Consider the following 18741-nt stretch of genomic DNA (forward strand, 5'->3'; position numbering starts at 1 on the left):
GCCATATCGGCAGGCTGGATGATATTTACCGAACAGGGTAGCTTCCCTATTGGCTTGATTGTTAAATTCCAGTAGGAGCGCATTTCGTTTAGTTAGTGTACCGGGAGCATCTGGGGGCGCATCTAACAGCGACAGTTCCCTCTCCACCCTGGCCAAACTACCCCGTATAGAGCGCAACACACCCGCCTGCTTAGATATACAGATACCATGGATATAAACCTAAAGGCGTCCCAAAGAGTAGCAAATTTATTAGCGGACCCCGTGTTTAAGGTAGAATATTCTTCAATAGCTTCTCAAAGTTCAGATTTAAACAGGTCATCGAGCAGGGCAGTAGCAGGAAAGGACCATCTCTGTTCCCATCCAACCGCATGTGGAATGCCCAAGTGGAGGAGCACTGGCGCGTGGTCAGAAAGTGTATGCGGCAGCGTGTCTATGTCCTTTGTCTAGTGGCATCCCAGTGCATCAGTAAGCCAATAATCTAAGCGTTTCTGGGTGGAGTGTGGTGCCGAATGAAAGGTGTATTCGGAGGCTGCTGGATGGTGTATGCGCCAGAGGTCATGCAGGTGTCGGGATCGGATTAGGTCCATTAACTCCTGGTGCGCGTGAGGCTTGTTGGTGTGTGCAGAGCTCGAGGAATCGCGCTCCGGGTTCAACCATATATTCAAGTCTCCCCTAAGGAAAATCAAGTCGTATTCATATCTGTGCAATAATGTGTGTAGATGCATGAAAAAAACGGGGTCATCTATGTTAGATGCATATACGTTGAGAAATGCCACCATTTTACCCATCATTGACCCCACCACCAGCAAACATCTACCCTGTGCATCAGCCATCAGACTTTTAAGTGTAAGCAGAAGAGTGTGATGAATTAGAATGCATACCCCGCACGAATAGTTACTGTAACTAGCAAAGAATCTATTCACTATCCAAGACGACGTGAATGGTGGGGCGGTCTGCACCGGGAGGTGAGTCTCTTGTAGGAGGGCTATCTTGACATTATGCCTTCGAAGATACGCCAGCACTAATTTACACTTTCTAGGATTGTTAAGTCCTCTAATGTTCCAAGTGATCATGTTGGTCTTGACAGCTAAGTCAGGGGCCATGTCCAGCTGGGGGATGAGTGCCTGAAGCATATACTCAATAAACCAGTGTCTGTACTCCGATTTCAAAGAGAGAAAGACATTTAGGGAGAGCAACATAGGGATCTTTGCAGAACCACACAATAACAATGCAAATAACGATGTCAATGGAAAAGGTAACCACCACCATCCCCTCCCACACCTGGACTCAAAAATCTAGTGAAAAAAACCCTCCTTTCCCCCCCATTCGTAAACGAAAACCGCAAAGTGGCGCTATCCCCACAGCTAACCCGATATAGAGCTAAGGCACCCCAGGGCCTATCATCACAATCCGAATTGTTGCTACTCTGCGGTGAACAGTTCTGCACTTGCAGCAAGTTGCCTGTCTGGGGAGGAGTGTTCTGAAATGCGGCCGCATCTTTCAAAAAAGTTAAAGCGTTTAAAATTTACATGAACACAATCAATTAGTCCCCGAATTCTTTAGATCCTGTTATAATATCCATTACTATGTTTAAGCCTCCTACGCTATTTGCACGAAATGTTGTTTTATACGAGTGTTACCTGCACATTCTTGTTTGTTTAACTAACAGTTGGTTGTAATGTAAAGCGCTCTGATATCCGAAAGGATCTTGTTCGCGCTCTATAAAACTTTCAAAATAAATAAATTGACCAATCCGCCACTCTGTGCTGAAATTGTTTGGAAGGCACGAGATTAATGAAACTCTATCATGTAGTCGTCCTACTGTGTCAGTCAAGCTTAGGTTAAAATGTTGATATGGTTTGCCTGCCTTTACCATGATGGCCGTAGCCATGATCGAGCCCAATACGTTGCAAGTAGCTAAAGTTTGTTGATGTTAAACCTAAATTATTTTTTTTCTTGATGGAAATTGTTTCCTTTTCTTGGAGGTTTCACTACTTTCATACTTGTTTGTTAAGTTTTATCTGTAGACATATTTTTCTTGAACAATAGTAATCTGAAAATGCGTTGTTTCTTGTACAACATTGAGAGATAAATCATTACAGGATTACGAGTGAATGTCCTGTCATAATTTTTCGTCATAATTTTCCACGGGCACTGTAGAGTTGTCTCCAAGGATTAATATGTATATATTATTACATACAAACAAGTGGCTTGAAAACCACATGGTACCTCATGGTGCTTTCAGTGTTGACATTGACAAAGTTCGAAGGCAGGGCTATTGTTCAATGACTGAATTGGAAGACCGCTGTATCGAAACCCTTGTTTCATCGTAGTCCGAGCGGATTTATAGAGCGCGGCAAATCACCCGTGAGGGTCTCAAGGCGCTGGAGTTTGCTGACTGCTTCCTGGTGATCTGTTCATTCGAACAGCTAGGTCTTGAGTGCTTGTCTGAATTACCAGAGTGATGAAGCGGTCCTGAGGTGCAGGGGAAGGTCATTCCAATCTGTGGCCGCCAGTTGTTGTGTAGTGTCCTGTTATTTATTGCTCTATAGTGCAATTTTAAACTAAGCATATGATCACGGTCAGACTCTCCCAAATAATTGGCCTGGGGCCTAAAATAAAAGCAGTTCCCTTTAGTGAACTAGATAGCTAAAAAAGTGAACTTATAAGTTCAGAACTGACCTGGTTTGCAAATATGTGCCTTGGAATTGGTTCACTTAATGAACTCTCAAAAACAACAATCTTTACAGACTCTGGTAACTCGTCATTGGGTCCATGAAATAATTCAGGCTGAATGGATTTATGTTTTGATTGTATGCAAAATAGAAGACTCAGAGTTGGAAACAACATTCACCATATATATTTGACATAATCAAGGAGTTGATTTATGAGATTACCTGATCACTATGACTATTGCTTGCGGTAGAGATGTTCTAGCCTAACCCCTAATGAACATGTGACGTCGAAATGCATTAGGGATATAAATAGGTATTGGGAGAGGCCCTGTAAGGAAATAATAAATGCAATGGTTTATCAAAAAAGTAAAGACACAATTGTGTGATTCGAATTATTTTTTTGACATTGAGTGTTTTTCATTCTTATTAGTCTGCAATGTGGATTGTAGTTCAGAAATATCTAAAACAGATTGGCGATGCTTTTAGTGGTAAGAGGACAGACTTCAACATGGATTGGCACCTGCTGACGCGTAGGAAGTGAGCATTGGTTAAAAATAAGAGGTGTTTGTAAGGCTGGTGAGCCACTTTCAAACCAATGCATTTAAATAGAACACATGCGCAGTTGATTTGATTCGCTGATAGGCGGCGGGATTCTGAATTCATGTATGTATGTTTGTGATTTTATGAAGTGCAAACATGGCTACAAGGCTGTCTACTGTGGTGCGTATACCAAACAGGTGGCTGTGGGCCCTGCGCCACATTGGCACATTGGAGACTGCTGGGAGGGACCAAATGCAGTATGTGTGGAGCCTGCAAAGTCTTTAAAGGGTTTGGGAGTAGGGTGGAGTAGGATCAGAGGTTCATGAAGGGAATCTGAGATGGAGGACAAAGCGAGGGGATGTTGGGTTCTCCTCAAAAGTACAGTAATATGGAGCCTAGTAATGTGCTGCTTTCAGAGACGCGTCTTCAGCATCGTCCGTAAGTCAAGAAGGCATTCATCTCATTCTGTCTTCTAGGAAGCAGGATTTTTTGCAGTACTGCCAAATCCATATGAGTGCCTGTGCAGGCAGTGCCTATAACTGTCTTATGGTGAGACCTCCTTTCTGGGCTTATAAGATCAGCTACTGACATGTGAATAGCTGGGCATTAGGTACCAAGGTCTTGTACCTGGTATTGGCACATGGTCTTATGACGGCAATGTATACTATGACATTGCAAAAGTAATTTATAAACTACCATCATGGCCAAGTAAGTAGCATGAAGGGGATTAGCCATCCTGCCTGAGCCTATGAAATGAATATAGTTGAAGTTTACTATTTTAAACCTCCTTATTTTCCGATTATTTCTATTTTAGATCATTAATTTCGTTTTTTTTTTTTTTTTTTGTTTTTTTTCAGTTTTGTAAAGCGCAACAGCTGCCCTGGCAACGGGGCGTCCCGGCGCTAGAACCATCGTAACCAACTGGGAGAAAAAAGAAGGGAGAGAACCTACATGGGGGGGAAGAGAAGAGTTTTGATAGCTTTGCGGAAAGCCAGTAGGTTGTCAATACAGCGGATGTGGAGGGGGAGGGAGTTCCATAATTTGGCCCCTAGCAATCTGAAGGAGCGTCCTCCTATCCTATGCGACAGTACTTCGTGTGGGGGACCAGTACTAGGTGTTGCCCTTTGGAGCGGAGGTTGCGTTGGGGATTGTGGGGCGTTAGCAACGGGCGAAGGAGCTCTGGTCCCTCAGCACTCAGAATTTTATAGGCAAAGATAAGGGCCTTAAAATGGATACGGGCTTCTACCGGTAGCCAGTGTAGTCTTTGGATGGTGGCTCTCGCGGAGCACCTTCTCGGCAGACCTACTATAGCCCTGGCGGCGGAATTCTGAATTCGTTGGAATCTCTTGATCTCCGCTTTGTTAGCTCCTAATAGCAGGACACTCGCGTAGTCCAGCCTGGATAAGATGGTCGATTGTACGATGAGTTGTCTCGTTTTGGAATCGAAGAAGCCTAAGATGGGATGAAGGCTTCTCAGTAGTCCAATGCAGGTCGCGGCAACTTTTTTAGTGTGAGCCTGGAAGCTGAGTGTCGAGTCCAGCCAGACTCCCAGGTTTTTTGCCAGATTTTTAGGCGGGGGGGCTGGGCCCAATGAGTGGGGCCACCAAAGGTTGCTCCAGATGTTGGAATTTTTGCCCATGAGCAACACCTCAGTTTTACCTCCATTAAGTTGAAGGCAATTGGCTGTCATCCAGTTGGCGACGGCGGTCAGTCCATCCCTGAATCTAGTGGCATCGGGAGAGGGAGCCTCATTAAGGCTGATGACCAGCTGTGTGTCGTCGGCGTACGATACCATTATGAGGTCCCATTTTTTAGCAACTTCTGCCAGAGGTTGCATGTAAAGCTTAAAAAGGGATGGACTGAGGGCAGAGCCCTGCGGGACTCCCTGGCCTATATCTTGGGGTTGGGAAATGAAGGGGGGGGCCGATACCTGGAAGGATCTGTTCGTGAGAAACGAACGGAACCATTCTAGTGCTGAGTCTATGATCCCTGCGTTTTCTAGTCGTTTGAGTAGAATGGCATGGGAGACCGTATCAAAGGCCGCGCTGAGATCTAGCAGTATCAGCGCGGCGCTTTTGCCGGTGTCCATGATTTTCCGTAGGTGTTCTGTGGAGGTAAGGAGAGCGGACTCCGTGCTGTGACCCGGTCTGAACCCATGTTGGGAGGGATCCAGGATGTTATTCTTCGCCATATGGTCATTAAGCACTTTGTTCGCGTGGGCCTCCGCTAATTTCGCCACCCAAGGTAACAGTGAGACCGGCCGGTAGTTCTCCGGCTTGGAGGGGTCTAGAGTGGGCTTCTTTATAATGGGTGTAACCCAGGCCTGCTTCCAGCAGATGGGTACCGTTGCCGTTGCGAAGGAGAGATTAAGGAGTAAGGTCAGAGGTGGAAGAAAGAATTCCAGGGCTCCCTGAAAGTAAGCTGGCTTCATGGGATCTGCGGGGGCGCCGGATTTTACCTTTTTGCATATTGTAGTTATTTCCTCACGCGAGATGGCTGGGAGGCAGGAGAGCTTAGAGCCCTCATAGGTGACGTTGGGAGAGTTCAAGTCCTCTGGCAGGTCGTGAGTGAAGGAATCGTAAATCTTCTTCACTTTTTCAGTGAAGAAGGTGGCTAGATCTTCACATTGCTGAGTGGAAGTGATGTGAGAGGCCGGCTTGTCTCCATGTTGCATTTTTTGGACGATTTTAAAGATAGTTTTCGTGGGGTTGGGGCTTGTTTTAATCTCGTTGGCGAAAAAGGCTGCGCGAGCCAAGCGAATGGCTTTATGATATGCTTTAAGCAGGACCAGGTATGCGTTTTTTTCCTCCCGCTTGTAGTCCTTCCTCCAGTGACGTTCTGCTTTTTTACATGCTTTCCTCAATGTTTTCAGGTTCTCATCATACCAAGGGTTGGAGGGGGTGTTACGACCTTTGGTCCACTTGGCCGGTATTGCAGCATCCAGTCCCTTGGTGAGCCAGTCCTGGAAGGCCACACACGACGTTTCAATGTCGTTGATGCCCTCCAGGTTAAGCTCACCTAGGCTGTCAGCAAGGTTAAGATGTTGGAGTTTATGCCAGGGCCGTTTTAGGCACGCGGTGGGTGCCTTTGTTTCGGGAGGGGAACTACTCGGGATAGAGAACGTGACCAGCGAGTGGTCAGTCCAGGCCATAGGTTTGGGATCCTCGGCTGTGGCTGCTGGGATATTAGTGAACACAGGGTCGAGAAGATGACCAGCTATATGGGTGGGGGTTAGAACAAGAGGGGTCAGCTGCAAGGCTGCTAAGTCCGTTAAGAAGTTGCGGATATTAGCATCACCGGTGTCGTCAAGGTGGAGATTAAGATCCCCTAGGATAGTAAAATTGGCCGAGCTCGTGATCAGTGCAAGGGATGTCTCAAGGAGCTCTTCTATGAATTTCAAAGAAGGTCCCGGGGGTCTATAGATAAACAGGCCTGAAAGGGAGAAGTGAGGGCTTGTAGATATTTTAAAGCGTGCGCATTCACTGCCCGTGATGCTTTCTAATTGAAAGGAACAGGTGAAGGAAGATCTATAAATGGCGGCGATACCACCTCCTCTTGAGTCCCTATTGATGGTGGTCATAGAGAACCCGTCCGGTAGTGCTAAATTAGGGATGCTAGTTATGTCGTCTTTTTGTCGTTATGGGTTACTATTATGTCCATCTGAGAAGTGCCTGTACATTTTATATACTTATTTTACCTACATATAGGGCCCGATGTAGCTAAATATGAAATACCGATTCCTAAATACCGAATTTTACCAATTCAGTATTTAGGAATCGGTATTTCATATGTAGCTAATAATTCGGTAAAAAATACCGAATCGGGAAGGAATCACCTTCCTATTCATTACTATGGGCCTGGAGGCCCATAGAAATGAATGGGAAACCATTCACTATTACCGATTGGGTAAATACCGAATCGGTAATAGGGGGAGCATATTCAAGGGTGGCAGGGTGTCACATTGACACCCTGTTGCACTCCTGAATCGTGCATGTGTGCACACGTGGCGCACATGTTGTATGTCTGCCACATGGCACCTTGAGAAAAGCAAATTATTGCTTTCTTAAAGGTATTCGATATTTACCACCAACTTGTAGTTGGTGGTAAATAACCAATCCTGAATGCAAAAATGCACTCACTTGGGTGCCTCCTACATAGCTTTTAAGGATTCGGTATTTTACCGATTCCTTAAAATAAGGAATCGGTAAATTACCGAATCTTTAAAACCTGCCTACTACATTAGAAAGGGCTAAATACCCATCGGTAACGTGAAAATTACCGATTTTCGGCCGTTACCGGCCGGTATTTAGCTACCTACATATGGCCCATAGTCTTTTTTTATTTAATTTGTATTTTTCATAATAGTTAACTTTTTGTGAACGTATAATTAATTATCTTTAAATGTTAACTCTACACCTGTTTAATATACATGTATATTTATGATTTGTTAAGCAATGTTACAGGTTTATTTTTTTAATTGGAGCAAAATAAAACACACACACACCATGCAGTGAAAATAAATTTGGAGCAATGAGTCCTAATATTTATAGCAAGTGTGCTAGCAAACACACATTCACACTACTACTACAGTGCAAAGGTCAAATGTAACCAAACTGACATGAGAAAAATATTGTTTACTGCTTCGCATATTGCATGGAACAACAATATCTTTACAGAGGGAAACAACTTTCCAAATAGTCATCAGGCCTCCTCAATGTGAATTTACTTTAGTGCTAAAATGTAACCCCATGCATTCTGGTGTTGGTTAAATAACTCTGTTTTAAACAAATACCCTTGAAAAATACCAATGCACAAACTGTATTTGCCAAGTATAATATGTAATTTTTGCCAATGTTGAGTCCACCTCATGATTGACATTAGCATGGGTCTTTGAATTCCTCCTCCTTAAAGGCAGTAGGTTCCTGTTGTCCTATCCCTCCTCCTGTCCAATGTCCATTTGCCAGTACTTAATTTGAGCCAGTGGTTCTGGTGCACGGCACCAGCAGTTAATGTTCAACACCGGCGCTTGTGACAGCTGCCACAAGGTGGCGTTGTCAGGCTTAGTTGGAGATGACCACAAGAACAGTCAATTATTCGTTCATTATACATTAAAAATGACTATTAACTGCCCCCCAAGCCATTCTTATAGGTCTAGGGGCCTGAAATAGTCCGAATTGTCATAGTTGTAGGAGTGTGATGGTTAGTAGTTGTGTTACTATCGTTGGCAGCATGGCATGGGCAATGTGTGGTGCAGGCTACAGTGGCCCCCTAATGAGAGCCCTGGCACTTAATGTTTTACAAACTAAGCACTGCAGGTGGCCCCATCAATACCCTGGCCTGATACTTCTCTCAACTGTAGGCCTCAAGCTGAAACAGCATTACTCAAGTTGCAGAATTGGAGGTGGGGCCTTGGGGCACAGTGTAACATGGTCTCTGCCTCCACCCAGCCTGACAGCTGGCACCCCTCAAATGTCAGTTCCCGCTGTAGCTGAGTCCTCTCATGATCAATGTCTTCTGAATCGCTAATGAGAGGAGTAGGGCTGGTGGTCAAAATTAATCAACATCTATTTTATGGGCCTTTCCCAGTCTCTACAGCAAGATAAACTAAATGAAATGGAAATTGACATTCTCCCCTGGAGCATGCTGACCTTGATTTGGCCATCGACACTCGGCTGTAAATCCTCTCCTTCTAGTGAAACATAAAAGCAGAGCCTCGGGGAAAGCACAGCATTAAGGGTTTTAAAAAAGAGATAAAAGAGAATGAAAAGAGGGTTTACTACTGCGCCATTATTTCTGCTTTAAAAGAAAGACACCCAACCCCCACAACAAAACGGTAGGGTTCACAACTATTTCCTGTGCACTGTATGCAGAACACGCATGGTCGTGTGAGCGGAGTCTGGAGTTGCAAAGGCAAGAGCTGGGCAGACTGTGTTCCTGTGTCTGCTGAAATGACCATGACTGCCCTGTGAGCATGTGACAGCGCCATCTGAAGACACAGCTATTGCAATTGGAAAATTGTTTAATTTAAATGTTTTAAGACTCTATATGAACTCTATTCTCTGTTACAGAGCTGCCACTTTATGGAACACACTCTCTGTGCAGATTCGTGGTCTTAACAATTACTTAGAATTTAGGAAGGCCATCAAGACTTTTCTCTTCCCTTTAACCTAGCTGGTGTCAACTTTGCTGTCTGTCAGTTTTCCTATCAGCGCCGGGATGCCCCTTTGCTGGGACAGCTGTTGCGCTTTATAAGATTTTCTGCTTGTTTCATTTTTTGTATAACATACAAGCCGTTTGTCCTGCCTGAGCCTTTGTTACTTGAGTTTTTGTGTTATATGTATTGCATTGGACGCAGGATTGTGTCCCACTCATTTTTTTTAACGAACCGAAATATTAGTAAAATAATCCTGTCCGGCTTGACAGCCTCAATATAGTACTGATTCCAAGTCTATATTTAATGCTTTTCCTTCGTATCTTCCCTGTCAGGAACTACTGTGTTTGTAACCTAATGCTTGATTCCATAGCATCCATTTTCAGATGGTTTTATCTGTGCTTGCTCTCCAATTCACAAATAAGCAATGGCAAAACCAATATAGCAGGCCTGTCAAGTGCCACGCATGCCGTGTTAGGGTAACGCAAATGAAGTTAAGTTACCACATTCAGGGCCGGACTGCCTGTAGCGCGTTTTAGACCCCTGGGGCCCATTTTTGTTACTGGGGGCAAGTTTTGCAGCAATATCGGCCCCCAGCAACAAAAGCAGCACAACGCTTTCCGCTTGCACCCCCACACCCCTGGGGCCGGCCTAGCTCTTTGCCAGGGCTGGTTGAGGTTCCCAGTCCGGCACTGCCCGCATTAAGGCATGATTGGTAATTTGTCACACAAACAAGATGATGAAAAAGCTAAGCGGGATCAATTTTTTCACTGCTCTGTTGTGGATGGCTCTACTGTTTTAATTAGCTGTCAGTGACACCTATTGGTAGGCCCTAGCAGGCCTGAGATGGTTCCAGAACTATGTTCCGGCTTCCAGTAAGAGTATTGCAGCCAAGTAGATGGGGTGGTTGAACACATGCTGACTGAAGTGCGTGGGTGGCAAATTAAATCCAATATGTTGATGTTTGCAGGTCCAATTTAAGTAAATGAAAAAAGTACATATCTGAAATTCCTGCAGGTGGGAAATGCAATTGAATGAGAAACGCTATTCATATTTAGTAGTGTTTGTAGACGAGGCAGTGGTTGTGAAGTGGCCTTCTGTTATGTGATTTACGTTTTATACCAGTTCTGACTTTGCAGTCCGATTGATTACCTATTCCCGTATTAGGCTAGAGCCTTTTCATATGGCTACATTGAATGCTGGCTTAGAACGTCTTCGCTGCATTAGATCACATGCCTTAGCAGCCTTGCCAATTGCATTTACGTACAGGAACTGGTACATCCCACGCTACACTCAATATATCTTGGCCCATCATAGGCATATATGCACAACTTAACTGAGCTGCACTTATGTTCAGTGTGTGTACAGGGTGGAGCTAGGGACATGCACTCATTAAATTAACAAAACTGCTGGACTACACTCACGATAAAATATCACACGTATGGCGATCCATTGTCACGCAAACAATAATAACACCGAAATGTCACACTTACGGAATCCGAAAACTTGGCAGCTATGCCATGCTGCTACTATGTGTGGGTGATATTATACCATTCTCAAGAAAGTGTCACTCATTGTCCTTGAATGTCACTCCTAATTACACTGCAATTATGAAAATGTTACACATAAGCAATCTGAATCCTTGGCAGCTATGACTTAGTGTGACATGAAAGATACTCATGGCAAACCTGCAGGCGTAGCCAGCCCTTGTTGTGGGTCTGTCACCCTCTCAAATGAATTACCGAGAAAGTCCAGACAGGCAAGAGTTGAATTACCTTCTCCTGTTTATCCAGTTTGTAACAGAGCTCCTGTTACCCAAAAAACATTTTGCTTACTAGACGGAATTGGAGGATAAAAGGCGGAGCAGAATTTTCACCTCCATGTGCAGTCGCAGTAACCGAAGGAGTTTTTGGCAGGCTTATTTCTGCTTCAGTTGGGGTGCGTTCATTCTAGCGGTATCTTTTATTTTAAGAATATAATAGAGATCTTGCCCCGCCCCTTGGGCCTGTGAGGTGCACTCAGCAGTCATTTCTCAACTCCGCGATTGTCTCGTGACCTACATGATTCTGACAGTCCCCACAATGGCCCTCTCTCGTGCACTCTGCTCGTTCATTTGATTGGCTGATTCACCTCGAGTTGAGTCCGAGGGGGGCCTCAGTGCCAGGCTTCAGGGCAACATTTGACAAAAGTATTTTCGGATGCGCATCCGCAAGGCCTTTCTGAATAGATAACAATGTTCTATTTTTCAGTGTTTCTCAAAAGGAGGGGGCGAATTGCTTTTTCATACAAATTTTACAGCTGCAACAATGTAACTTCTGTGGCGAGGACATTGAATGTAGGAACTGGAATGTGAACAACAAACTGTCAGAGTACTTTCACTGTTTTTGAGTAGGGTATGTGTTGTGTTTTTGGTGGGGGGCTCACTTTAACCTAAAAGATCCTCTGAAACGTGTTCATTCCGTTTTTTTTGGTGGGGGGCGGGGGGTTGAGGAACCCATGCGACTTACTCCTGCATCGTTTATGAACAAAGTAATTCTGTGGAGCTACCAAATAAAAATGTTGAGTTTTTTCTTAGTTTTTTTTTTCCAGGCAAACTCCATTTTCATCTATTTTTCTTGTTTTCTGCCATCTGCACACCACTCTCTTCTGTTCTAGAGGCTGATGCCAGCACACCCTCACTTGCTGCGAATTTGCGTTTGCTGCTCTTTCCATTGCCGTGAGTGACTTGTCCCTCATTCCGTCTGCGTACTGACTGGTGCTGCGCCCTGTTCATTCTTAAAAGTCAACAAGAGAGAAACTGGAAAGTGCACTCGTTTTAAAGTCAATAATAATGAGGTAAATCACTTATTCCGTACAAAAGTTCTTTTATTCAATCAAATTGTCCAAAACTGGCACACAGCCAACGCGTTTCGTTCCCAATTCTTTGCCAGCGGGACCTTCGTCAGGGCTCCTAAATAGTTAATCCACAAATTATCTTCAAGGTAGTAGAGCAAATATCGAGCTCTCTCAGAGCGAGCAGTCCCAGTTGACTGATTAATGAGAACTTCACCACTCACTTATATTTAGTGAGAAGAAAATATCTTAAATCGATCGAAAAACTTATTGCATGCAGCATAATAACCGGCAGTAACCTAGTCATTCTTAAAAGTGCAGGGATAACAGTCAGTCCTCACATTACCAGAAAGTTTTGCCCTCTTGCCTTGTGTAAGAAATTGGGTTACTGGTTGAAGCGAGTGATGCCATACTCGAGCAACATCCACAATTCTTGTCAGATTGACGCACAAGCAAATCCCAACTTTCCCTGTGCTCACCCTTCCGGTAGATTGGCACAAAAGCAGTGAGGCTTAACCTAGAGGCGATGTGTAATGAACTTATTCAGCATGTCAAACTGAAATAAAGTTAAAACACAACACAAGAAAAAATCTCACACCAATTTAGAAAAACAGAATAAAATGTAATAAATTATTTGAGATCGAAAACAACAAAAATCCAAGCCTCTCACGTCCTGATAATGATAATTAACGAATGGTGGTATAACTCTCCAAGCACTCGAGCATGCTGCAATGGGGAAGACCCCTCTCCTCCAACTCCACTATAGCTCTAACACCCTTGAATCATTGCCCTCGGCATGTAAGGTGGTGATTCAGCTTTGGCGGCTACAGTCCGACAGATGGGATGGTACGGGACTCTAACCCAAACAACCCCCCTGTGGTATGGCACGTATCTTCGACCTGTAGCGGCCCTACAGGGTTTCCGTGGGTGAGACTTTGTGGGGAACTCTACCCTGGGGATGTCATGCGGGGTACCCAATTGAAATCGTTCCAGCAGTTTCAGAGACTTTCAACTGCACAAGACCCAGTTCTATAAATCTCTTCAACTTCGTCACGCTTTGAACCCCCTGAGTCAGACCCTAGAATCCCTCCCAGAATTCCATCCCCTTGAGGGGCGCCTCTTAATGGGGGATCTGGACCTACATAAAATTAGACGAATATATCAAACATTGACAACTCACACCCGGACCACCCTCGACAAGACGCGCATGGCAGGAGGACATTCCCGACCTGACGGACGACGACTGAACGGAAGCCATCGCCAGCCCTCTGAGCGCCGCGGTATCTACGCAGTTTTGTCTCGCGCAATTCAAATATTTACATCGCACATATTATACCCGAACCAGACTCTGGGCAATGGGCGCTATCCAATCCCCTACATGCTTGAGATGCGAGAGGGAGGAGGGGACATTTTTCCATATGGTTTGGGGGTGTTCTGCATTGCAGCCCTTCTGGCGCGGGATCTCCTCATGCCTCAGCAATATACTATCATGGGAACTCCCATACGATCCACGACTCTTTCTTTTACACAGCACTGATGAGATAGGGAGCAATAAGTACAAGCAGCATTTACTCTTTTTAGCCCTTACTATTGCCAAACGTGACATTGTACAGCTATGGAAGGGGACCTCCCCCCCGACCCTGGGCAAATGGAAGTTGGAGCTAGATAGATGTATAGGTGCGGAAATTACAGTATTTACGACACGTGGCTGTCCCAAAAAACACCGCAAGATTAGCAGATTTAGTGAAGACCACAGCTGGGCTGGCAAAGCACCTTGAGCCCCACTTCCAAGCGTCCAGGACAAGGGGGGGCACCAACTGGGGGCTTAGAACTCACAACAGAGAGAGTTGAGGTGCAGGGTTCAAGAGAGTTGAAGCCTTTTCTGCCCTTGAGGCTCTGATTAGGATGCCAGCCAACTAGCCCTTGAAGTCACTCTGATGGTCCTGGGTTCAAGATACAGGTTCCGTCCTTCTCACTAAGGCAGCAGGGCAGCAGAGTAGCAGTACTTCTGGCAGCAGAGCAGCACAGCCGTCCTTCTTCTGAGCCTTCCAAAGGTCGAGGTGCGCAGTGAACAGTTGGGTCTGAGGGTCCAGTATATATACTTGATGCTTACTTTGAAGTAGAAGAAGCGTATAAAGTCCTCCCCCATATGAAGGTGTCTGGAATGTCCTGCCTCCCTGCCCTGGCTCCAGCTTTTCTGGGGGCACAAGAGACTAGTGTGAAACCCTTTGTGAGTTTGAAATCCTTTGCGACTGTGCTGAGGCAGAGTCTTTGTGATGTGCATGTGTGGTAGATGACCACTCCGTCCCTATCCAGTCAGAAATGGACCATTGTGCCAACATCTATTCTCCTTTGTCTCACTGTCTGGCAGTAATACACAAAGACCAACTGCCAGTTACACCTAGTCATGTGACGCAGGATACAGGCAAACTCTGCATTCCTACTTGCTCCCAATTGAAAATTATCACTTATTTAAATATAATAAGGTAACCCAATGTTACCCTATTGGAGAGGTAGGCCTTGTAGTAGTGAGAAACGAAATTAGGAGTTTTTCACTACCAGGACATGTAAAGCTCAAAAGTACACATTCAAATTTTTGAATACTCTCTGCACTCGTTCCTCTAGGATGTGTAGGGACTACTATAGGGTTGACTTGTATGTATTTAAAAGAAAGATCTAGGCCTGGCGAAAGGCTTATTTTGCCAAGTCGAAATGGCAGTTTAAAACTGGACACAGACAGACTGCAGTGGCAGGCCTGGGACATGCTCAAAGAGTTACATAAGTGGGTGCATTTAATTTACAGGCCCTTGCTACATGTAGTACCACTTTACTAGGGACTTACAAAAAAAATAAATGTCCCAATTAGGTGTACGTCTGTCTTACCATGTTTAAAGGAGAGAGCACAAGCACTTTAGCTCTGGTTAGCAGTGGTAAACTGTGCAGTGTCATAATGCCCGCAAAAATTAAGTCAGCAAAAACAAGAAGATGGAAGAAAAAACATCGGGGGAAACTCACACCAAGAATGTCCGGTTCAGCGCCTTATTTTTGCTTTTTCACCCTGCTCTGTGATTTTCCTCCCAGTGAACTCTGAGGCTGCTGTAGGTGCCTTACATCTGGTATTTACTCCCCCCTCAGAGCATGTGATGGCACTGAAGAGGAAGTACTCTCAAAAGGTACCCCTGCCCTCAGTACAGAGTAGATACTATACCCTCACCAGACTATTGCGAAATTGACAGTATTTGGCAGCTGAATTACAGCACAAGTGCTTTGCCCTTTCACCAGTAGGCCTTGGAGACCCATTTTGAAACATCAGTTCAGTCTCACGTAAATTGGCTCTTTCATTTCCACTTATATGTGGACCATGACATGTAACATGCACTTGGAGTATGTTACATGCTTGAATGTCCATGTGCACAGTGAGGGGTGTCCTGCCTGCTAGAGCACTGAGATTGCAGGGTAGCATGAAGGTTCCCTTCAGGTGGTCCTTGTGGATTTGAAACCCAACGTGTAGATGAAAGTATCCTCCCACACCCCCAGATCCCCCTTTTCCCCCCAAGAGGCACAAGCACTGTAGGGCATCTATTTGGGGAAGGGGAACACCTGTTAATATCTAATGATACACGAACTATGCTTGTGAATCAGTTTGTTTACCTGAGAAACTCTGTCCTCGCATGTTCCAAAAGGTAGGTTACCTTTGCTTGGGGTGTATAAACTGTGTCTTTTACATTTCACATTCTTCTGACCAGCTCTGGCTTCCCTCTTCTGTGCTATGTTTAGTACCATGATTTGATGGGATTTAGGATGTTGGGGCCCCAAAACCTTGATATCATAAGTTAATGCTAAGTTAATAGGGAGGGAAACATTATTGGTTTTGATGTGCATTCCAAAGACCATGGGTAAATGCCCCAGCCCCAGAAAAAATGTGATATCGTTTCAGAAGAGAATGCTTTCAGTTACCAGCAAGCTCCTTGTCTACTCTTTTAGGGCCTTCACCAGCTACTTTTCTTATCTGCTTTATAACACTTTTTACTGTTTAGGTTTCGCAGACCTGCGTTGCAGCGCATGCGCTGCTCGCGTCTGCGAGACATATTGTGGGTGAGTATATTTCAGAAGGGGGCTTGAAGCCCCACCCCTCATTTTCAATGGGTTGCATCAGCATTTATGGTAAACGGTGGCTTCCCATTGAAAATGAGGCTTCTTAGTTACCGCCCTTTCTCCTTTTGGGACGGCCCATCCAGACTGGGTCTCCTGCTTCACGGCTGTCGTGAAGCAATTTCTTATCTCAAGGAAGCTGTTATGTAAACAACCCCTGAGATCCAGTCCTGATGGGCCTCCCAAAAGGAGACAGGGCGCCCTGTGTTTATTTGTGCATCGCGCTTTCGAAAGTGAAAGCGCAATGCAAATATAAACAACGTTGCCTTCCCCCAATGGCGAGCGCTTGTTCTGGTATGCACTGGCTTTATCACCTTCGGATTTGGGGTGTTTCCACTCTCGCCTTGTTAATGAGAAGTGCGGTTTTGTCGCTTTAGAAAATGTACAATTGTGTGTTTTCAGATTCCTCGTGGATTTGTGCATTTTTTTTCAAATGCGCAACTGATTGTGAAAAACAAAAATTAAAGGCCTCACAACACTTGTAATGTACTTCGCTCTATTGTAAAAGCGCTCTGACACCTCTGGGCAAACTGCGCGCTATATACAAACGTTTAAATAAATAAACGAGAGCGTTCATTCCTGTAGGAGTTGAGAGTGCAAAGAGGGCTGGGGGGCTGGGGTGCCACGCACGGTAAGTGGCCGTGGGGCTGGGGGTAATCGAATAAGTGGGGGACATATACTCTGCCACGAAAAAACAGTGTTAACGGAAACACACGTGTTACGTTTCCATTTTAATCTATGGGAAACGCTGAGAGAACGGAATGAAGCGCTATAAAGCGCTCTACGTGCCGAGACCCACCACGAAAACAGAAAGGCTCACAGCAGACAAGAGACCGTTGCTGGCCTGGAGATGCTGCCTGGGGGTCTAGGCGGGGGCTTTTCCAAGCTGGGCGTCCGTGGTAACTGATGGAGCGAGTCATCCCACAGCCTTGTGCTTTCTAGCGCTTGCATGGATTCATTCGGTCTCTTTCTGATGAGCTATATTTGGAAATCTCCATGAAATGTGGAGCAGTGTAACATACAGGGGAATATTCTAGCGCCCATGAAATCACGGACATGCACGTGGGGTTGGCTTGTTTCAAGCTCAAACGGTTTAATGAGTGATTGTTTACATTTGTCAATGGGCAGTGTGTCCCATGCAATAAATCTTGGAAATGGGATATAAAGTAAATTATTAAGGCATCGAGTGCGACGGTGTTAAAATACACACATGGCGTCAAAGCAAGGTCTGCCTCAAAAACTGTGTACGAGTAGGTAATTTATTTCTAAAAACACTCACAGTAAAATCAACCAATGGGCATCCTGCAGCAGGGGCAGGTGGGGGAGGGCATGTGCTTCTCGCTGGGGAAGCCTGGGCATACTGCAGGGGGGGAGAGAGCCCTTGCCCCCGCATCTACCAGAGGGCAGTCTGCGCATTCATTGTGGAGCACTTCTGCATCTCACTGCGCCAGTATCCGGCATTCAGAGTGTGCACTGAGCAACGACCTGCTACTATACCGGCATAGTCATTGACAAACGTGTGTTATCTTTTAGCGCTCAACCTGTCATCATTAAGGCCTCGTAGCGCTGTGTCAGTGCCACCCACACAGTTCTGAGGTTTAGAGTCCGGGTCATCCTGGGATATGTTTAATTTGTCGAGCTTTGCATGTATGATGTTAGTGTCCGGGGAGTGGCGGGAGGGAGGGGGTGTGGCTTTTCTGTTTTATCTCCATTTAGTAGATCAGCAAGTCATTAACTTTTGTGCATCGTAAGCTTTCCCCAGGTTTTTCTAGTACACACAGAACAGGTGCATCACGGGCTGCATCAATGCAAGATTCCATCAAACCTAGAACCAGCCTTTCCATCCCCCATACAAATGTGGAGGACCGTTGACTGTCAGTGCTTGTACAGGAAGTAAGGCTCTGATCTCCGGATGGCCTTATTTCCCCCTCCCTGGGGGACACACTCTGCGTGCCACTGACTCCCTCCCCAGGACCATCGCACCCTTACATACATGTCTCCCAACAAAGTTTTGAAGTATAACATTTGCCCCTTTCAACCCCATTCCCTTTCCCGTATTTCAACATGAGTTGATTGACAGTTTTAACTAGTGTCCCAGCATTTTTGGGGGAAATGCTGGGCAAGGGGGTTTGATGCAGCTCAGTACTTTAAGTGGCAGGTACTGTCTGCTACTGAGTACCTGCGCCTTTTTAATATTTATTTATTTGAGAGTTTTATATAGCGCCAGCTAGGCCTGAAGGTATCCGAGTGCTTTACAACAGTAAATGTTCACATCAAAGAAAACAAGTCCATACAGAGCATCTGAGTCTGAGTGCCTTACAACAGCAAATGTTTACAACCTGGATAACAAGCATAGTGAGCATTTATGCTTTATGTACAAATACCCCTTTC

At 45.2% G+C, this 18741-nt stretch overlaps 1 protein-coding gene across 1 annotated transcript in view; it reads left to right on the top strand.

Moving 5' to 3' along the window:
• The window catches only part of FGD4 (FYVE, RhoGEF and PH domain containing 4), a 597812-nt gene that overhangs the window by 135734 nt on the left and 443337 nt on the right, over positions 1-18741 (top strand). The gene's annotated exons all lie outside the window — the stretch shown is intronic.

Source organism: Triturus cristatus, chromosome 4_1 (genome assembly GCF_964204655.1).
Source record: "Triturus cristatus chromosome 4_1, aTriCri1.1, whole genome shotgun sequence".
NCBI lineage: Eukaryota > Metazoa > Chordata > Amphibia > Caudata > Salamandridae > Triturus > Triturus cristatus.